The following is a 21,923-nucleotide window of genomic DNA, read 5'->3' as shown; positions in this document are numbered from 1 at the left end:
AGTAACCTTCCTATTGTCCTTTTTGTCCTTGCTTGAGAGGGAAAGCGTTTTATTTACTATATAATTGAGATATTTCCTTAAGTGTAGCCTATAAGATATACTTGGATCAATATACTATAATTGTTGGAAACAATTTTAATATTGAGAGGGGGGGTGGATCAATATTAAGGCTAATTTAAACTTTTTATGCTAATTTATAGTTTCTCATTCAAACAGGGAGCCCACTCTGTGTACAACAATTAATGAATGATAACAACATCCATATAAATCAACACAAGAATAAACATAATGAGTAACAAACACATGAAACACAAAGGTTTAACATGGAAACCCTTCCAGGAGAAAAACCACCAAAGCTTGTTTGCTATTTGATGTAAAAAAGAGCTCCTACTCTATTACATGACATTGTTTGTGGGCCGCCACTCACAGGAAGCACCACATCCCTTTGATTTTTTGCTAGCACCCACTATAAGGAATAACCAACCCCCTTCTTTTGTGTTCACCTAACCAACCTACAAGAAGAACCAACTGAAGCACCAACTTCATGGATTTATTGCAAGCACCAAATTGTAGCTCCTTGGATATATGCAAGCACCAACTTGTAGGAGGCACCAACCCCCAAGCTCTAATTAGACACCCACTCAAATGGAAGCACCAAATCCCTGTATGCAGGGTCCGTCCCACACTCAAAAAGGAAGTTATTACTCACTATAATTGGTAGCCACTCTGCCTAATTTTAGTTCAGTTCTTTTCTGGAGCCTTCTCTTCATTCATCCAACGGAACACTCTGTCTACTCTATAGTAGCATACATTCTCATACGAAGCTCTTTACTCTCGACTCTCTTCTTGTACACAGGAACTCATCCTTTCTCTGCAACCGAGGCACACTTGGCCTCTTCTTAGAACCACTGACAGACCGAGCTCTCTACACATCTCACTAGCAACATTGTTGCTTTTCTGCAGTTTCTCAATTATTGTCCTAGATTTTGTTTAATTTCTACACAATGGTTGATGTTATCTCCGCAGCCAAACACATTTCCTGACACTATACTCTATGAATGGCCCTCCATACTGTTGTAACATCTGGTTACTTGCCACTACTACCATATTAAATGCTTAGCATGAAATCTTAAGCATTTTCTTGACTATGCTACTCAACAAATGCAATTGTAGCACGATTAATTCAGAGAATAGGAACCTGTGTAATTCTCAATACTGAGAATTAAATCTTAGTCAACTTGCACACTCAAGGAGTACCACTGGATTGGATTATACTTGATACAATATTCGAACATCAAACTAGCACTTCATTGATGCTCTTTAAGGCTCACATGGGTCGAGATGTACATCTGCAAGGCTTCCTTGATCTAGGCCTAACCTTCAGTACTCGACCTTCTTTTATATTTAATTATTTGTGGCATGAGGAACACTCAGGTATGGAGATTTTGCATGTAGCCATATTTTCAATTCAATTCTTCTCAACATGTAAGAGAGATAAAAAAAAGATTTTTATGGAGTCACATGTTGCCTCTGGGAATCGTGGTCCTCTCTACCTTAGTCTCCATCCTTTAATTATCACCATTGACTCCATTAAAGAATTTGTGCAATTATCGTCCTTGCTGCCTTGCACCGGTACTTTCACTATCTTCCTTTATTCTAGTGATACCAACTATTATGTGTGCATTTACCTAGCTATCACATGCTTCTTCTTATCCCACTATGTCCATGGCCAATTATGGCATAACCACAAGATAGGGAGGACTTCTGTCCAAAGTTGTCGACTTATCCATGCCTAAGGAGCTAAGCTCTTAAATAGTTTTTGACTTGTCCAGTCACTGAACATATGTCCTCAATGCGTTTATTTGTTGAACCCAATTATGGAAAATAACCAAAGGGGCATATCTCTGAAATATGGCACATGGTTCCCATGATTTGTGACTCATTCCATGCCATTAAACATATACCACTATCGAGATGGAGCTCGGATGTGGTGATGCTTAAATCTTCTTATAAAATGGATCACCTACATCTTACGGTCTTGTAGTCTTCGTGTTTGGCCCACCGGCCACCTGGTTGCCTTTGAAAACCTTTGTCTGCCAGATTCTATAGACCTCCACCTGTTGGCCCCACTACAATGCCTATACTATTGAGTTGGAGCGTTGATGCCATGTGGCTCTAACGTTTTTTTAAATTGGCTTTCATAAGGCTTACGGTTGGTAATCTTATAGTTATTGGCCCACTAGTGTGCACCACTTCTAATGTTACCTTGTCTTTGCACTCTTTTCTTCGTATTCGGTCTGATGTCCTTCACACACTTACGTGCAATGGTTTTTGTTCATAAATAGCCTAGAGGCCCTCGGTCATGAAAACACATGAAAACCACTACATAACCTTGACCTTAGTGTGCCTTTCGTCATTTGATGAAAATTTCAACTTATAGGAAACTCTATGTCTCCTAGAAATCCATTGAAAGTGCTTCTGGGTTTTTGACTTTTGGGAAATTCTTGTTACGGGTTCTGTGAATTGACTTTCCATCAAATATTGTCCCCTGCTAGCTGAGTTCCTTGCCATCTTGTACCACCTTTTAAATAAACCTTTGGGGTTTTGGGCCTTTTAGGGTTCCAGAGTCCCAGGCTTCCCCCTACACTGGCTCATTACAAACCCATAACATTTTAAAATAAACCTTCTGGCTTCCACCTTCTGCGGTTCGACCTTCTGCCCCACTAAGATTCGAGGAACTATCCCCGCAACCTCGACTCACTGCTATCCTAATTTTCTTTTAAATAAGACTTTGGGCTTCTCGGCTTCCCAGGGTTCTAGGCATCTAGACACTGCAACTATAAGTGACTTTGACTTGTCAACAAATTTTGAACGAGAGGGTGATTTGCATACTTTAGTATATGATTGGAAAGATGTTTCCAATAACTTTCCAACTAGGCTATTTCCAAGAGAATTTGAGTAAATATCATAATGCATAAATGCCTCAAAATCATGGGTCTCCCAACCATCATAGTCATCTTTTTATTTATTCCCCACTAGGCCTACTACTATGATGATTCTCTACAAAACACTGCATCAACCATGCGACTCCCCTCGAACAACAACAACCTTAATGCTGGTTTGGTTGACATCAACGCCTCACTTCTTGCTTCCACTTAGCCATCAATGCTAATCTTGCTTGACATCAATGTTAACATAAATGCCAACACATTGGATGCCACCAACCATCGATACTATGCGAATTTTTTAACACATATCTCCTATGTTGTAGGAATTAATGCCAACACACTTTCCAATTATTCATACAATGCCAACTGTCCAACAGTAATGAGAGAGTGGGATCCTTTGTTGATTGTAGAGCCTAATTATCTTCTTGATTTGGAGGTATTATTTGTTAACCATGTTTAGACCCCAGCTCCTCATTGGGGTGTAGAGGTGATTTCTCCCTTAGTATTGTTCCATGACAAGGATTAACAATGATAAATTATGGTTAAATATGGTTGACCATTAATGATCATGTTAACTATTGTTGAACTAGTTTTACCATGGTTAAGTATGGTTGAAATTAAAATTTCATTATGTTAAAGCCCTTCTTCATTAGCTATTTTTATTAGAAGCCTCATCAAAGAAACCCATAGGGTATTTTCTCTAAAAATTCATAAGCCGAATGCATCTCAGTGGTCCCTTATTGGACATGGGATCGATTTTGTTTAGGTAAGCACATATGTTGATGCATATGTGATTGACGTCCAATGAAGAATTTTTAAAAATACTTGCATTTATACTTCTCCAAATTCCCTCTATAATGTTTAAAGGAAGGGCCCAATATTCCTTCTAACTCAACATCTAGTCCCACAAGCAAGCTTCCATAGATGTAAAATTCCAGTTTTCATAAATGTTTAAGATGCGTAGAACTCCAATCCAAATGGAGACAACAAATGGACACTACAGGAAAACATGGACCACGTCATCGAGTGCCCCCTTACATAAAAAACATATCCCAAGTCCAATGAAACCCCTACGACATAGATTGTCCCATGTTAAAATCTTATTCTTTCAAGCCAGCCACGCAAAACATTTGATCTTTAGGGGAAGGTTCCAATTCCAATGGTCATAAACATTGTATTTATATCTATATCATTCTAATGAAATGAAATAAACTCTTATGATTTATTTATTTATTTTTCTATTATTATTACTATTAGTCTACATATATAAAGATTCACTTAAATATGTAAAAATTATACAAAACATGGTGTGGCTTCAATGCACACATTATAATCATATTGTGCTAACAGTTTTTGGTTTCCTCCCATCTACATTCCTCCACATTGATGCCTACAACATATTTCAATGTCAAACCATTAGTATTTAGTAATTCATAATGCCAATTTTTCTGACTTACTCCATGTAAAACACATAGTTTGAGGAGGTTATCAACCTATTGAAGAAATGTAGTTTCCCAAGGATATTCATGACTATTCTATTAAATTCTGTATTTTCAATCTCTCTAGCATACCTCACAATTTTTTAAAGAAATTTATAATGATAAAGGAGGAAATTATAGCTTCATCCAGAAATTATATATCACCCCTTGCTATGTTATGCATCATTGTTGGAAGATGTAAAGACCTTATTAATGTAGAGTTTGTAGATTGTTTAGTGATAGAGTGAGGAAGACACACTTCTAGCAATAGAGATAGAATTTCCCATATAATCTACCATTTCCTAGAGGTGATAGAATATCCAACGCTATAGAACCACATGGCAGGGAGAGTAGCACACTCGTTTATGTTAGCCTCTACAATGTCCTAGGCTGAGGAGGAGATCGAAAGAAGTAACTTCAAACCCCTTGCAGTTTAGCAGCTAGTCCTGCTAAAATAGAGAGGGATCTGTGGCATAAGCGCTTGGGTCACATGAACGAGAAGGGATTAAAATCCTTGTTGATAAAAATATATTTCCAGGTTTGAAATCCTACAATCTTGATCTTTGTGAGCATTGTATATATGGTAGACAGAGAAGGGTTTCATTCCTTAGAGGTGGCCATGACAAAAAGAAAAATGTGTTAGAATTGGTACACTCAGATGTGTTTAGGCATGTTAACATCAAATCATTAGGAAGAGCATCATATTTTGTAACATTTATAGATGATGCATCAAGGAAGGTTTGGGCATATCCTATGAAAAATAAAAGTGAAGTGTTTGGAATATTTCAAAAATTCCATGTTGCTGTTGAAAGAGAGACTAACAAATTACTAAAACATTTAAGAACAGATAATGGTGGAGAATATTTCTCAAATGCATTTAAGGAATATTGTAACAGGTTTGGCATAAAGCATGAGAAGACTGTGCCTGGTACTCCTCAACAGAATGGTGTCACAGAAAGGATGAATCGCACCGTTATGGAAAATGTGCGAAGTATGTTGTTCAATTTTGGTTTGAAGAAGAATTTTTGGGCTGAAGCAGTCAGGACCACTTGCTACCTCTTAAATAGATCTCCAACTACAGCCTTGGATGGCAGTATCCCTGAAGAAATTTGGATTGGTAAGAAGTTGAATTATTCTCACTTGAAAATCTTTGGATGTGAAGCATTTGTACATATTTCCAAAGAAAATAGGACTAAGCTAGATGATAAATCTATGAAATGCATATTTTTGGGATATGCGGATGAAGATTTTGGTTATCGTCTATGGGATTCAGTCAAACATAAAATTATTAGAAGCAAGGATGTTATATTTAATGAGTCAGAAATGTTCAAGAGCACTGTAGGTGAGTTGGAGGTCAAGAAGGTTATTGACAGGTTTGAAGAGCAGCAAGAAAACATACCACCAATACAAGAAAATGAACAGCAAATTCAAGAGCATAAAGAACAACAAGTGGAAAATGATGAACAACAAGAAGAAGGAATCTTGTAGGAACCTTCACAGGAGATTCAACCCGATAATGCACCACCACAGTTGGTTCACAGATCTTGTAGGCCTCATAAGCCTTCACAAAGGTGTCCTCCTTCAAACTATATTTTGTTGACTGATGAAGGTGAGCCTAATTGTTTTCAAGAAGCCTGTAAAGTTGAACACAGTGAAAAATGGAAGAAAGCAATGGAAGAAGAAATGAACTGTTTGCTGGAAAATAAAACTTGGGAGTTGGTAAACCTCCCAAAAGGTAGAAAGGCTCTACAAAACAAATGGGTTTACAGGATTAAGCATGAAGGTGATGAAAAGAAGGAGAGGTATAAAGCAAGGCTGCTAGTGAAAGGTTTTGCCCAAAAAGAGGTATTGACTTCACTAAAATTTTCTCACCTGTTGTTAAAATGTCATCCATTAGAGTCATTCTTGGTCTAGTTGCTGCTTTAGACTTAGAATGTGAACAGTTAGATGTAAAAACTACTTTCCTTCATGGTGAATTGGAGGAAGAAATTTATATGGAGCATCCAGAAGGCTTCATAGAAAAAGGCAAAGAAGGCCTTGTTTGTAGGTTGAAGAAGAGTCTCTATGGGTTGAAACAGACACCTTAACAATGGTACAAGAAATTTAATTCATTCATGTTGGAACATGGTTTTCAGAGGTTGGAAGTTGACCATTGTGTCTATAGCAAGAAATATGATCAAGGAAAGTATATCAAGGCTACAAAGAATAGTAGCCCTCTCTACAATAGAAGCAGAGTACATAGCTACAACAGAAGCTTATAAAGAGATGTTGTGGATGCAACGATTCCTAGGAGAGATAGGAATAAAGTAGGACAAGTATGTGTTATATTGTGATAGTCAGAGTGCCATTCACTTGGTGGAAAACCCAACATTTCATTCAAAAACCAAGCACATTGACTTAAGGTACCATTGGATCTGGCATGTGTTGGAGGAACAACAATTATCCTTGGAAAAGATTCATACAGATAGGAACCCTGCTGATATGCTCACTAAGATTCTACCACAGAATAAACATGAGTTATGTAGAGACATGGTAGGACTCGGTGTGACTTGATTCATGACTCTTATTTGGCTTCAAGTGGGAGAATGTTAAGTGTGAAGCCAAATTCATGCAGAATTCTAGATCCTTATACACTGCCATTAGTTTCTAGATCTCCATCTAAAACACATGCACGATTCTAGATCCTTCTACAACCTCTATAAATTTGTAATTTCTCTGGCCAAGGAAAGCAAGCCAAGGTCGAGGCCTATTATGTAATGCAAAGTGATTTCTGTTCTCCAATGATTGTTTTATCTATTCCACTGTTTCTGATTAAGTAATCTTGTTGTTTCTCCATTTGTCTGTCTCTTAAATTATTCTTTGCTATTGTCGTCTAAGTCTCTGAGTATAAATCTGTTGTGTGTGATGTATGCTCCGAACTAACACTTGGAAATTCTCCATTGTTAAATCACTTATTGACCATTAAAAGAATACCAAAAAAAATGGTTTAGAAGAAGAGATGATTACATATTTTGAATGTAAGGTTGCTCATAAAATTGATAAGAATAATATATGTTTATGGAAAAAATCATCGTAATTATATATATATATATATATATATTATTTTAATATTTTGTTAATTGAGATTATTTTGGGTGTATATATATCTATATATATATATATATAGATATATATTATTTTAATATTTTGTTAATTGAGATTATTTTGGGTGTTTAGAGGAAGGAATAGAATTTTTTTAGCAAATAAAATGATAAATGTTTTAATAAGTAAAATGATAAATGTTAATAATATATGTATAGTCTTCCAGCAATAGTATAGTACTGTGAAATTTTTTTATTATTTTACTATATTCTTATATACATATATTTTTGTGGTGTCAAATTTGTTAGTGAATTGATAATTTCTTTTGGTAAGAGGATGATGGCTAAGTTTTGATAATGTAAATAGATATCGCTCTCCACCGAGCTTGTAAACAACTTCGTTGGTTAAGGATATTATTCATCAATAATCCCATAATAATCAAATATCTCCCCAAGGGCCAAAAAGATCATTACTATTTGATATATCCACAGTATATATAATCTTGCACTCTCCCTCTTCGAAATAGAAATGCCTATATACATGTCGATAACAATAATGATGCTCATATTAAACTGCTGAATGGTTTCCATGGGGTTTATTTTTCATCACAATTCTGATAATAGGTACATGTTAAAAGGATATGTCATATGATGGTATCTGCCACATGAGGCTTTTTCAGATGCTGCCTATTAAACTGCAAGCTCTTTCAAGCTGTTTTTGAGCCATATGGTGTTCAAGTCACCTGAACTTTTTATCTGTATATCTCCTCAATATAATATCAAGATTTTCTTTCTAAAAAACAATAATGATGCTCATACGCATCGAATCCGTATGGGCCGGCCAAGTTTCTTTGTTTTTTAAAAGTAACATTATTAAAGTCCGACCCATTCAATAAAATTGACATAACAACGAAAATGCCTTCCTTTTTCAGGCCATCTTTCTGTTTAATTGCGTGGGTGTATCAGATCAAATTTCGAAACTGTGCATGATAGTTCTCATTAGGTACGGAAGACAAGGGGAGACTCTAAAAGTATTTGCATGCAATCTCAATACCTCCTTCGCCTTCTGCTTCGTTTTTTCTGCGCAACTGAGTTGTTGAAGCATGCAAAGTTTAGACACAGCTCCACACTGAAGCACCTCCCGAAGAATCGACGCAGTTGAAGAATATGTGCAAAGCGACCAAAGAATTCGAACTGCTTTCTGAGTGGCAATTTCTGAAACCCTAATAATCTTCTTGGAGACTACAGCAATGCCCATCGCGTGATTAGCCATGGCAGCCCTTCCTTCTGCATAGTCCACTAGCATGTCCAACAGATCTAATATCTTTTCACACTTGGGCTTCTCGGCCTCTGGAAGTAATTCAATCAGACAAAATATTGTGCCTGCCTCTATAGCCATTAATCTGTTCTTTCTGGACTTTTTACATATTGCTATGAGGACAACCAAGGCAGCCATGATCGCCTGATGGCAGGATTCACCCTTTATGATCTCTAGGAGACCTTGGAAAATATCAATCTTTCCCCTGCCGATAAATTCCCAATCAGATATCCAAGTGGAAACCTTCTGCAATAAAACAACCGCGTGAAGTCTAGCTTCAGCGTTTCCCTTATGCAAGACCAAGGCCATGGACCTAATGCAGGCTGCCTCTGACAAAGATCTTGCAGTTTGCTGGGTCATAGGAAGCAGATGCAATATACCCAAAGTTTCCTCACAAGCCCTGAACTTTTCATTCTCACTGTCGTCGCAGCAAGACGAATTTATCAGAGATGCAAGAACGATACTCGAACCGGCCGCCGCCATGCACCTTCTGTTTCCCTCGCTCTCTCGCGCAATGGACCGCAATTTTTTCAATGCACTGATGCGTTCCACTGCTGGAGATCTGAGTGCAGCTTCAAGTAACGCGGAGATTTGATCGGAGTCGACGGGCGCCCGGGGAGTGGTGATTTGCTCTACGCCCTTGGAGCTGTTTGCAAGACACCATCCTTTAATGAGGCGACGCAGCGTGTGGTTTGGAGTTAAATCGAAATTCTCTAGCGGCTGCATGGTAGCAGGACACGTTTTCTTGTTGCACGAAAAAATCCAGTGCTCTATGCTTTCCCGATCATAAGTCATGCCCGTGGAAACGGTTACGGGGTCTCTCATAAGCTCCATCGATATGGGGCACCTGAAGTAAGAAGGCACCTCCACCTCCGAACAATCATGTGGTGAGTTATTGAAGCTTAACATAGTAACGTTGGTATCAATACAGCGAGATAACCAGTTATTCAGATCGACCACGTTTCAGGGCAGGCTTGTTGTCTGAAGGCTTCAATATACAGATAATTAAAGCTTAGCGTCTATGACTATATAGTTTCTCTTCCTGCACAATTGTTAATGTCAACGCACTCGCTCTGTCAAGGTTAGGCAGTCAGTTGTCGGTCGGTCAAATATAGAAATAGTCTGCAATTCCACACGTTCCAATCAATAGACTATTTCAGCTTTCATCGCAGACACTAATAGCTGTAAGTTTTTGATCCAGTCCATAGGCAACTGTAACCACCCATATCAGAATATTGACTTTTTGAAAATATAGTAAGATGGTAACCAAGGCAAAGTCATCATTAAAAGGCGAGGGTGTCGCAAGGGAGCATTGAAAACGATTGAAGGCGGAGACATTTCCGTATTATGACGAGGAGCGAAGGAGGATTTATTTGAAAGTCAACCCTCGTATTGGTATGTTAAGGTATTTGCCACCTGAAAAGTATGTTAAATGAGGAAAATTCGGCATTTAATCGATTTTTTCGAGCTTTATTCCATTGATAAGAATTTTGACAGTCAGTGTATCTGTTTATGGATTACTTAAAAAGTCGTTAAACGTGGAAATTTTGGAATTCTAACTTTTTATTAGAGTTAAACAATTGGTTTGAATTAATATTTTATGTGGTTTAATTTAATCAAATCTTTATAAAATTTTGTTGGAATCATAATTTAATTTATGAATTATATATAATTTGAATATTTTAAAGATTATTTATAATATTAAATTTATTTATATATAACTATAAAAATATATCATCTAATTAAAAAATGTTTGGTCAGATTTAATTAAACATTTAAATTTATTCAATAGTTATATATTTCAACAAAAAATTTAATTAATTTTAAATTTCTTATATAATTTATTACATATAAACCTTATATGATAAATGGTTTTCTTAAATTTTTTATATAAAAATAGTTAATTTTCTTTTTTAATTTTTATATAAAAATGGTTAAGTTAAAATATCGTATATATAAAAATATCTAATTATATCATGAATTCGGTTAACGAGTGCAAAATATGGTTAGCATGCCCTTGACTAATACTTTTTTAATCAAAAATTTACTCTGAATATCATAAACAAACTAATAAACATAAATCTAGTTATATAATTTTAAAAATAAAATAAAATTAAACTTTACTTTATATTTTTGAAAATAAAAGAAATTAAAACTGAATTGAAATTTTCATATTGAGAAAAATTACATACTAATCATTTGAATTAACATTATCTCTCTCTCTTCCCATAAACCAATACGTGAATTAACATTATCTCCCTCTCTTCCCATAAACCAATACGTGAATTAACATTATCTCCCTCTCTTCCCATAAACCAATACGTGAATTAACATTATCTCCCTCTCTTCCCATAAACCAACACTGTGATATTCCACAGTAAAATCTTATCCATAACAAGGAGGGTTTTGCGGCAAGTCTATGCTTTGAAAGAGTGTTTAATTTGGGGAAGCTATTTTGTTTAATGGACAAACTTTGCTTAAAATCTTATTCAAATTTGTAGTTACTGAAACTACAGAAGTTGGTTGGCAAATAGATCAAGTTGGTTGACAAATTGGCAAATAGATCAATTGGTTGTAGCTAGCATCCTGAAGAGACTAGAGTAGGTGCAACATAAACAACAAGAAGGGCTATGGTAGCAGAGACATTATATCCAAAAGTAGATGTTGTTGATTCAGCAACAGCTTATCCATGAGTGCTATTGATAGTCTAAGCCCATGGATGCATAGAATCATAAATAAATGCGCAGCCTCACCGTAAAGAGCAAACTCTACATCCTGTAGATCAATTGCACGCCCTCATTAGTGGGAACAGGAGCTTATGCCTTCACATCACCACTTACAAAAGCAAGGAATGTAGGAACATCCATCGACTTCATAACTAACATGAAATATTAGACGTATTGGTTCCTAAAACATTGAAGAATTTTAATTTTTTACAGAAGTCCAGTGAATTTGGCAAAGGGACCAATCTATTTTGTTTAGAGGATGACCTCCGCTTAAAACCTTGTTGAAAGCAGTGGTTGAATTCCAAACAGAAATTCCAAGTTCGAAATGCCTAACTTGGAGAAACAGAGCTACACTGAACTAAAGGAGATCAAGCAGATCATTGGTCAGAGCGCTTGGGAGTACGATAAGTGGTTCTGTGCCATCAAAATAGCAGTAATTGGAGTATGAAATCCTTCAGAAGTCCTAGTGAATCTGGCAAAGAGACCAAGCTATTTTGTTTAGAGGACGACCTCTGCTTAAAACCTTGTTGAAAGCAGTTGTTGAAACCTGTAGTTATAACAAATAACAGTTCAAGCAATGCACACCGGAAGGACAAATAAATTACCAATAATTTAAAAATCCTCTGCTCAGCTTGGTTTTGCACTTCTTCGGAACTCATTTCCGGTTACAGTCTGTGCAATCTCAACTATATACAAAAATGGGTAATCCTAGTATTCAGATAGAAATAAAGCCTGTAAAAATTGCAGAACCTGAAGCCCTAAGCTGTATTAGGCATGCACCCCTTTTATAGAACAAACCTGAAAGTTTCCCCCTTTGGTTACAAATTCTTGGGTTCAACCTTATGCTTATCTGTAGCCCATTATAATTAGATTACATGCTTGTAATGAGTTGTAAACAAAAGGCAAAATGAACTGGGTATTCACAAGCGCTCATATGGGTTCATGGTGAATACCATGAAACTCGTATATTTGTAAATAAACTTCGATCAAAGAAGATGTCCATTTATTAGGTTCTGGAACTTGTGTCAATTAGGATGGGGTAGTTGAAAATTCGAATTCAAACATTGAATATTGCATAGACCTAGAAAAAACAGCGAAGGGTAATAATGGGACTTGGGGAGCAATGCATTTACAATGGTTTATGTAAAGGCCCAATGATTTTGTGTAAAGTCCCAAAAAATCCAATCCCACCAAAATCTAGAAAAGACTTTGGAAATCTTGTAGTCTTGAAGAAGAAAACACCACCCACCTATAGAGCACTTGGGAATTCCCGCAGCCTCTAAGAAGAAAACAACCTCCACCTGTTGATTTAGTGTAATTGCAAAATGGTGTGGACATTAGTACATTTGGGTGGGGAGAACATGCAAAGCAGAGAAAAGCAGAATAGATTAGAAATTATTTGTACAGAAATGCCAAGTTCCAAATGCCTAACTTGGAGAAACAGAGTTACTCCAAACTGAAGGAGATCAAGCAGATCATTGGTGAGAGTGCTTAGGAATACGATCAGTGGTTCTGCGCCATCAAAATAGCAGTAATTAGAGTCTGAAATCCTTCTTGTTATTAATCCACCTAAATATGAATTACAAGCTGAATCTCAAAACTTAGTAAAGTATTTAAATTAAAAAAAATGTTATTAATAAATATAAATCAAAGTGCCACATTTAACACAATGATATTAGATGTTTTCGAGACATGGTAACCATGCCTGCATACTTTCACAAGTACACCACATGGGTTTATGCTCAGTCCACTTGTCCACAACGATGATCTAGATGTATGTCTATTGTTATTTTTCCTGTTAAAGTTGGTAGACGATAGCCTGCCATTTTTCCTATTAACGCTGATCGAAGGTGGAGGTCAGCACTGGTTAGCTTTCTTGAGAATGTGGAGGTCATCATTGGCTAGCTTTCAAAAGAACCTGAATTGCCCAAAACTCAAAGATCGAAGGTAGGGGTCATCACTAGATAGCTTTCCTGAGAAGGTGAATTTCCAAAAACTTAAACGAATCCACAACAACAACATCCATCACATCGTGCGTGGAAAGAAACTATCCGGTTGAATTGACCCTTCCAATTCAAAGTGCTTTCCTGCAAGTTGAAACTTGTTAAGCTGAAACTACCCTACAAGTTGAAATCGCCCTTGGGTAGGTAAACACTGGCTTCAGAAAGTCCTCCAAAGGAATTTAAGGGGAAAAATCAAGGGTCGTTCAATAGCTTAACTTTCTATTTTCTCTTGGGCACTGCAAGAATTAATGGGTCAAGTGTTAAGTAACATGGAAGGATAGGAAGGTGCTAAGTAACAGGGAGGGATACGAAGGGCCTATGAAGGTAGAGGCCCTATCGCAGCTGTGAGGACATATCAATGCTTGAGGGCGAGTTGGGGTTGTAATAGATTTGAGGAGAGACGAGTTTCCTTGTAATTAATTCTTGTGCATAAAGGTGAACAGAAGGGATAGCCTGTACCATTGTTCATGAAGTTATAAAGGATGTGTGGCTTTGGTTTATTACCTGGAACAATCTATTGTACATTTCTGCGAGTATATTTATATATCAAACTTGAATGTTTGTCAATTTGCTGGAGGAAGCTTGCTGGAGCTGGTTGGAATTCTCAAACAAATTTATATGGCTACTGATTTCACCAGGTTCTCTTAATTTCTTGTTCACTCACTGTGTATTAATTAACAATTTATCATATAGATGTTTATGTCCAAAGTCTATTGTTAAGTACATTTGTATCAGTGTTTCCTATACATTTGTATCAGTGCTGCCTATTTCTCTGAATTTACAAATCAACCCAAAAATTTGATTATTAAGTGTATTTGTATCAATGTTGCCTATTTCTCTGAGTTTACAAATCAACCCAAATTATTGATATATATATTTTCAGTGTTGCCTATTTCTCTGAGTTTAGAAATTAGCCCAAATTATTGATATATAATTGCAGCACTTCCTATTTCTCTGAGTTTACAAATCAACCCAAATTATTGATATATAACTGAAGTGATTATTTATGCACTCTTTATATATATTTATATATATGCAAGCTTGTGAGCACTGAGTAATCTTTCCAGTTCTTATGCATACATAGGTTTTCATTAATAAATACCTGCTAATGCACACTGAATGTTTACTTTCATCATTCATTCAATGCATACTGACCTGCTTTCTCTCTGTGTGATTAAGTGTTAGGTAAACTTGACTCAGGATAGAGTTAAAGTTGACCAGGTTAAAGAGTGATGGTTTTTGGGCACATGGTATTGTGGACCCATAGTATTCTGCCAGTGGTATTATATGTAATGGAGCTTATAAAAGGTTGGAAGGACTTCATTGTAAAGCAAGACCTGGAGGTGAGCGGTGAAGGCTCACTTGGTTGGATTGGCCAGGGTTTTGGCCAATGCTAATGAGATCTTATTAGGTTCGGTTTTTCCCCGGATTTCGGGTTTTCCTAGATAAACGTTTGTGTTTATGTGTCTATGGTTGTTGCTGGTTATTTTTATATTTATTCCTCTCAGTAATTATTTATGTTATGTAGTAAATTTCTTAACAACTGGTATCAGAGCCAGATCTTGGTTTCAAAGGGATTCCTTGATGCTAGGGGTTTATAGTGCCTGATGAGATCAATGCAACCTTTTTTCAGATCTGGGTCTGGAAAATAATGGTGGAACAATCGTACGCGGAAGAACCTCGAGGATAATGTGCAGAAGATAGTGTCGTAACTGCCAGGGATCGCAGTGCATTTGCGATATTTACCGGTTTGGAACATGCTGACGAATTGTTCGGGATTGATGTGGCTTCGAAAATTGTTCATTTTCTGCTACGTGAGGCCACCAATGCTGGAATCTATGAGGTTCTCGTCGAGCTTGCAGTTGGAGCAATTTGATAGAAGTTCTTGAGCAAATCAAATTAAGAGAGGATGGATCAGAATCGCAGCAGCAATAAACAAAAAAAAAAATTAATAAAGTCAAAATTATTACATGTAAATAGGCATACTACTATAAGACCTGGTAAGGCATGTGTGCCCCTCGGTGATCACCGGTAAAGTCTGGGTTAAACCTAGGTGATAGGGGGGATGTTGGGTTAACAATACCCCGGGGAAAAATTCTGAGGGGGGTAAGAGCCAGAGTGAGTAGGATTGTCTCACTTAACAGGTTTGGCTGGAGTTAGTCAAGGAACCCCAAGTCAAGTTTAAGGGGGGAATTGTTACGTAAACTTGACTCAGGATAGAGTCAAAGTTGACCAGGTTAAACAGTGATGGTTTTGGGGCACATGGTATTGTGCACCCATAGTATTCTGCCCGTGGTATTATATGTAATGGATCTTATAAAAGGCTGGAAGGACTTCATTGTAAAGCAAGACCTAGAGGTGAGCGGTGAAAGCTCACTTAGTTGGATTGGCCAGGGTTTTGGCCAATGCTAATGAGATCTTATTACGTTGGGTTTTTTCCCGGATTTGGGGTTTTCCTAGATAAACATTTGTGTTTATGAGTTCATGGTTGTTGCTGGTTATTTTTATATTTATTCCTCTCAATAATTATTTATGTTATGCAGTAAATTTATTAACATTAAGAACCTACATGCAAAAGGAAACTAGGGAAGAAGAAAGAAACCAAACCAGGGAAGCCGGCTTAAGGACTAAGAGCAACTGAGGTACGAGTAAGAACATACATGCAGAAAGAAGTGTGATACCAGGTTGTCCACTAGCACCAGCATCAGTAGATGCCCATGAATGCATCCATATGTAAGGGGTTTCCCCCATAGGAACGTACGCCAAATTCCAGGATACGATACCACTCGATCGGGTAAATCCAACCATCTTACTTCTCTTCGACCCGATAAGAGTGCGCAAGTAAACCAGACACCACAGCAAGCAACTTCAACCATTAAACAGACACAAAAACAACATGCATTTGCCATTGGGCAACTTCAACAGTTTACCACCTTGCAACTTTAGCCCACCTGGCAACTTCAACCCGCAAAAGACTTTAACTTATAATACGATAGTACAACATTTCATAACATTTAATAATGGTAAAACTGATGCTAACATTACTCTCCACTTCCCAAATAATAAAAACAACAGAAGTCGAAAATAACATATGCTTTTGGCCTCTCCTCCTTGGGAAGAGGCCAATTAAGATGATGAAATAAATTTCCATATAGTTAACAAATGGAACTAGTTGTATACGCTGCAAATTCAGTGTATAAACTGTATTCCGCTGTAAACTCAGTGTATAAATTGCATACTCGTTAAAGGAATTAATGCTAAAAATCGTGATTTCGATTATTATAGTCCCATGCCATTGCCAAATGGCACGGACTAATAATAAGATAAAAATCCCCGATATCAAATTATAATGACCCTCAATGTAACTAAAAATACGGAGATAAGGGAATCATTCTATAATTCCAATAAATGAAGAAAGAAACATAATAAGATGGAGCACATGACTTCCAACAAAGCGGCATAAGCATGATTGCATAAATTTGCTATTTGTAAAAGGATTTTGAGAATCACCCACTTATTTCACAAACCATCTCCCCATAGACCTTGTGAGTGACATCCCTTCAAAGTGTTTTATAGAAGGTTCGCAATACATTTATGCATACAACTCTATACCGTATGCATATATTGTAATTTCAAAAGCATCATATATCCATATTTGTAGCATTAAGGTTGTTTTTATTTTAATAAGCTTTATATTTGTGTGAAAAATACAAGTTTTGGTTTTTTTTTTAATGGTAAGTTTTTGAAAGCTAGTTTTAAAATTCATTTACTTTATTATGGTTGAATATTATTATTATTATTATAAAATATATATATATATATATCTATATATATTTATTAATGTGATGTTATTATATAGTGTAATTGTGATTAAATAATATTGAGAATGTGTATTTTTTAGGAGTTTATAAAATATCTTTTGAATGAATTAGAGTATGTATATTAATTTGGTAATTGTTTTGGTTATGATTTTAAAATTAAATTATGTTAAACACTTAATCTGCAAAGATTATGGTGTATAATATGAACCATTATGAGGATTTAAAGAGACCTTGAAAGAGAAAGTCAATGGTTGTATACATTGTACGTATATCTATATTAGTCTAATCAAATGCAATGGATTTATATTCTTTATTTTTGGTTTACAACGAGACATCGGAATCAAATTCATCGATTTAAGTCACTAGCCTTAGACATGGGCGCTCTTTAGATATTTTCACATCTTCCCTACCAAGTTTGGCATTTTGTCTACTATTATGTGTTTATTGCTATTGATTGCACCTCACCTCCATGGTTACATTTTTCTACATATTTGAAATGCGCTTATCTCTATCCACAATCATTTGTTTGTATGTGCATAGTTCTAAGGTACCTCTCTCAATGTGTTTATTTTCTAGTAATATCTTCCAGTGGCTCTCCGCTATCAATATCATCACCTTCTATGCAACCATTCTATTCGAGATGGCTAGATTCGATAAAAATGCATCATTTTCTACCTTGTCGATGTAGCTCATGAGTGGCAAAGGGAATTTCATTTCCCTTGTCGTGATTGACAAAGATAATAGAAGGTTTCTCTTTATCATTCGAGGAATTCTCATTATCATATCCATTCTCTACATTCTTAACTAATTGGTTTTCTTGTTACAGTAGCCACTTTCTATATCGCTTGCACATCACTTACATCCATAATTCAAGCATAGTGTTTTATATAGCTAATGGTCTCTACTACTATAGAAGGAATTTGGCTTCTCCCTGGAGAAATGGGGTCGAATTTGGCATCATTTTGGAGACAAATCACATAATTATGAATTTCTTCTGAAAATGATCCCAAACAAACATTAACTATAAGGGACACTAACTATTTTTTAGTTATATATGGAATTAGTGGCATTCTCTACGACATAGTGTGCTCCCATTCTCTGCCATGGTCAATAGTTTATCGATATTTTGACTTCCATAGTGAAACAACCAAGAATAACGCTACAAAAATGTTTATTATTAAGCCCACATGGTGAAATTCAAGGAGACTCATGGAGAACTGCACGGGATTGATATGTCTTTTCCTTCTTAAAAAAAGCAACCTTGAAAAGTGTTATAAAGGATGACAATTATTCCCTGCCACCAAAAAATTTGAATTATCAATTGAATAAAAAACAACGTACTTTCATGATCACTCTCTCTAGGATTGTATGTAAAAAATGGTATTGTCCTTTAACTGAAAAATACAAGCACAAGCATGGCTTAAGAATATACTTTATTTTTTCATGTCTCAAAAGATGCTTTATCAAGAGACTAGATTTGAGGATTATCATAATATTTACAACAATAGATGCACATATATTATCAAATTATTTTGATGGTGCTTCATAATACAATTGCATCGATTTTGACTCTCCCTTTCTTAGCTACTATTCAAAGGATAGATGCATGTTTCATGCATAATCAAGAACCATGTGGAGGAATTATACAAGCCATTAACAAAAAGGCTTCTAGTTTTTTGAATACCTATGAATCAAACATGTACAAGCGAGCCTAATCCACAAGAAAAACTGGTGTCTCAAACCTCAAGTTAGAATTAATGTTGTAGACAAAAGAAAAGCCATTAGTGTGTTTCATTTTTCAATTATTTTTGAAGCGAGATTAGCTTATGGTCATATTCAAATTGAGAGAACTTCCACTTAACATAAGAGACAATCTCCAAGCTAAATTTGGAAATAGTTTGGGAATTTCTGAGCCCTAAAAACATCCTCCAATAGTTTGTAGTCATATTCAAATCTCCATTTGTGAGGACTTCTCATAAAAAAATAGATCAACTTCTAGCCAAATTTGGAAATTATTTTGAATAACTAAGTGTTAGAGCTAAGCTGTAGAGTTGGTGGTCACACTTAAACAACCATTTATTAAAAGAATTCTACTCTTATTACCCATTTGGTTTAGGTCTTCCTTAACCCATGAGATTCAAAGATCGCATCCAAGGTTAGTAATTTCCATCATCTGTTTATCTACTAGGACTCACATACACCCATTCAAATTAGAGGGGCAAGGGCGGGGGGGGGGATTGTTTGACACATAACCAACAAAGGTTATGGGTTGGAATACAAATCAACACGAGGAGTCTAGGAGACCTTGGAGGAGGAATCCAATGGTCCTAAACATTTTCTTTATATCTATATCATTATAATGGAATGAAATCAACAATTATTATTATTATTATTATTATTATTATTGACAACATTGTGTGGTTTCATTGCATACATTATACTCATATTGCACTAACATATTGGGGTTTCCTCCCATCTATACTCCTCCACATGGATTCATACAACATATGTCAATGTCAAACCATTAGTACTTAGTAATTCATCATTCCACCTTTTCTCACTTACTCCATGTAGAATACACAGTTTAAGGACATTATCATCCCATTAAAGAAACGCAGTTTCCAGGAATAGGCATGACTATTATATTAGATTACATATTCTCAATATCTCTTGTGACCCTCACAAAATTTTCAAGATCTTTCTAATCATAAAGGAGGAAATTATAGTTGCATAATTAAACTATATTCGACCCCTTGTTAATTTCTCCATCATTGTTGGAAGATGTATCTAGCCTTATTCGTATAGATTTTGTATCTTGGTTTGTGATATAGTGAGGAAGACACACTTCTGGGAATGGAATCATGATTTCTTCTCTAATCCACCTTTTTCTACTAATGGTAGAATATTCAAAGCTATAAATCCACATGGTAGGGATATTAAGACAATGGTTTGGACCTACTCTCAGAATTGGTACTCCAAATTATTTGACAAGAGTTGATCCATTATAATTAGAAAATAAATCAAGGAGTATCCTCTCAAGTCAAATTTAAATTTAAAATTAATTTATTTGTAAATTTTCCTTAGAGAAAATTCGAAAATATATGTTCCATAATTATCCTAAGAGAAAATATTAAAATTTTTATTTGAAGTTATTCCTATAAGTGACTCTAGAACTATTCATGCACAATCCTTAGGTTAAATCTTGAATCATAAAATTGTATGGTCATGATTTCTCTTGCCAACTAATGTGAACTATATTTTTTCTTATAAAAGAGAGGTTTTTGGCGAGACTTTGTGTTTTAGTTTCATAAGTAACACATTTACGTTGGTATCCAACTAACTCCTTGTAACCTTCCTCTTGTGCCTATTGTCCTATCTTGAACGAGAAAGAGTTTCCTTGACTATATAATTAAGATATACCCCTAAGTGTAACCTAGTGGATCTACTTGGATCAACCTACTATAATGAGAGAGTCGGATCCTTTGTTGGTTATTAAGCTTGATTTTATTCTTGAATTGGGGGTATTTGTTTTAGCCATGTTTGGACCCGAGTTTATCATAGGGGGTAGATGGTATTTCTGTTGAGCACAACCCAACTTGGCCTAGATTTTGGTAAAGACTCCCCATTTTGTGGGGTGGATTACGCAATGGAGTGGAGCGTGTAGCAGAGTGGTGCATGCAGTGGAGCACATTTATACCATGTGGTGTCCTAAGGGCTTTGGGGTGGGTTGAAGCCCCTCCTTTTTGTAAAAGTGTGCAATTTCGTAAGGGATCAAAGGGATTTGGGGCCATAGTTGCTTGTTTTAAGGATTCCATGGTATTTCGACCATGGTATTTTGATGATGTAACCCTACAATGTAATGTTATATAGGGTGAGATAATAAGAAGATATATCAATAAATTTTTATCCAGATCAGTGTTATGGGTGAATTATTGTGATCTGTAATTTAGTAGGAAAGGAAAGGCTTTGAAACTGAGTGTGCAGGGGCGTGAAGACGAGTTTGCAACTAAAGAGTGGAGGTACGTGAACATGAACATCACCGCAGTCCCACTTCAGAGATTAGACAAGCTGCATCTAGAGATCATAGATGAGCTGAAGCAGTGTGAAAAAGTCACTTTGTAGTTACACATTCAAGTAGAGGGAGAGCGAGATTTGCTAAAGTAGAAGCTCGATGAGGCGATCCAGGAGAGGGATCAGGCAGTACAACAACAACGAAAGCTGAAGGAGGTGGTCAAAGAAACATGTCGTGAGGTTCCAGACATTGATGTCCGAGAAGAGGAACTAGTGGACGACAAGGTCGTGAAGCTCGACCTTGCAGTAAAAGGATACAAGGATAAGATCACGAATGTGGAATTTACATATGAGATGAAGATCAATGAGCTACAGATGCAGCTACAACCATCCACACCAAAGGAAGTGCGAGAGCAGAGAGAGGCCGACCTGAAGGGGTCAATGGCCGGCATCTCCGCAGCACTGGCACATTGTGGGAAGCTATTTGATGAGAGGTTACATATTCGGACTTTGCTGCAGGAAAATCCAAATGCACAAA

At 36.2% G+C, this 21,923-nt stretch overlaps 1 pseudogene; it reads right to left on the bottom strand.

Annotated features, from left to right (window-relative positions):
- Window positions 1-9,733, bottom strand: part of LOC149155255 (E3 ubiquitin-protein ligase PUB23 pseudogene) — a 42,586-nt pseudogene extending 32,853 nt beyond the window's left edge.
- Between the last annotated feature and the right edge of the window lie 12,190 nt (window positions 9,734-21,923).

This window comes from Pinus tabuliformis, chromosome 9 (genome assembly GCF_031772625.1).
Source record: "Pinus tabuliformis cultivar Carrire ecotype Pingquan chromosome 9, CPIR1, whole genome shotgun sequence".
Taxonomy (NCBI): Eukaryota; Viridiplantae; Streptophyta; class Pinopsida; order Pinales; family Pinaceae; genus Pinus; species Pinus tabuliformis.
Note: the sequence above shows the minus strand (reverse complement) of the source record. Positions and strands in the feature narration are given on the sequence as shown.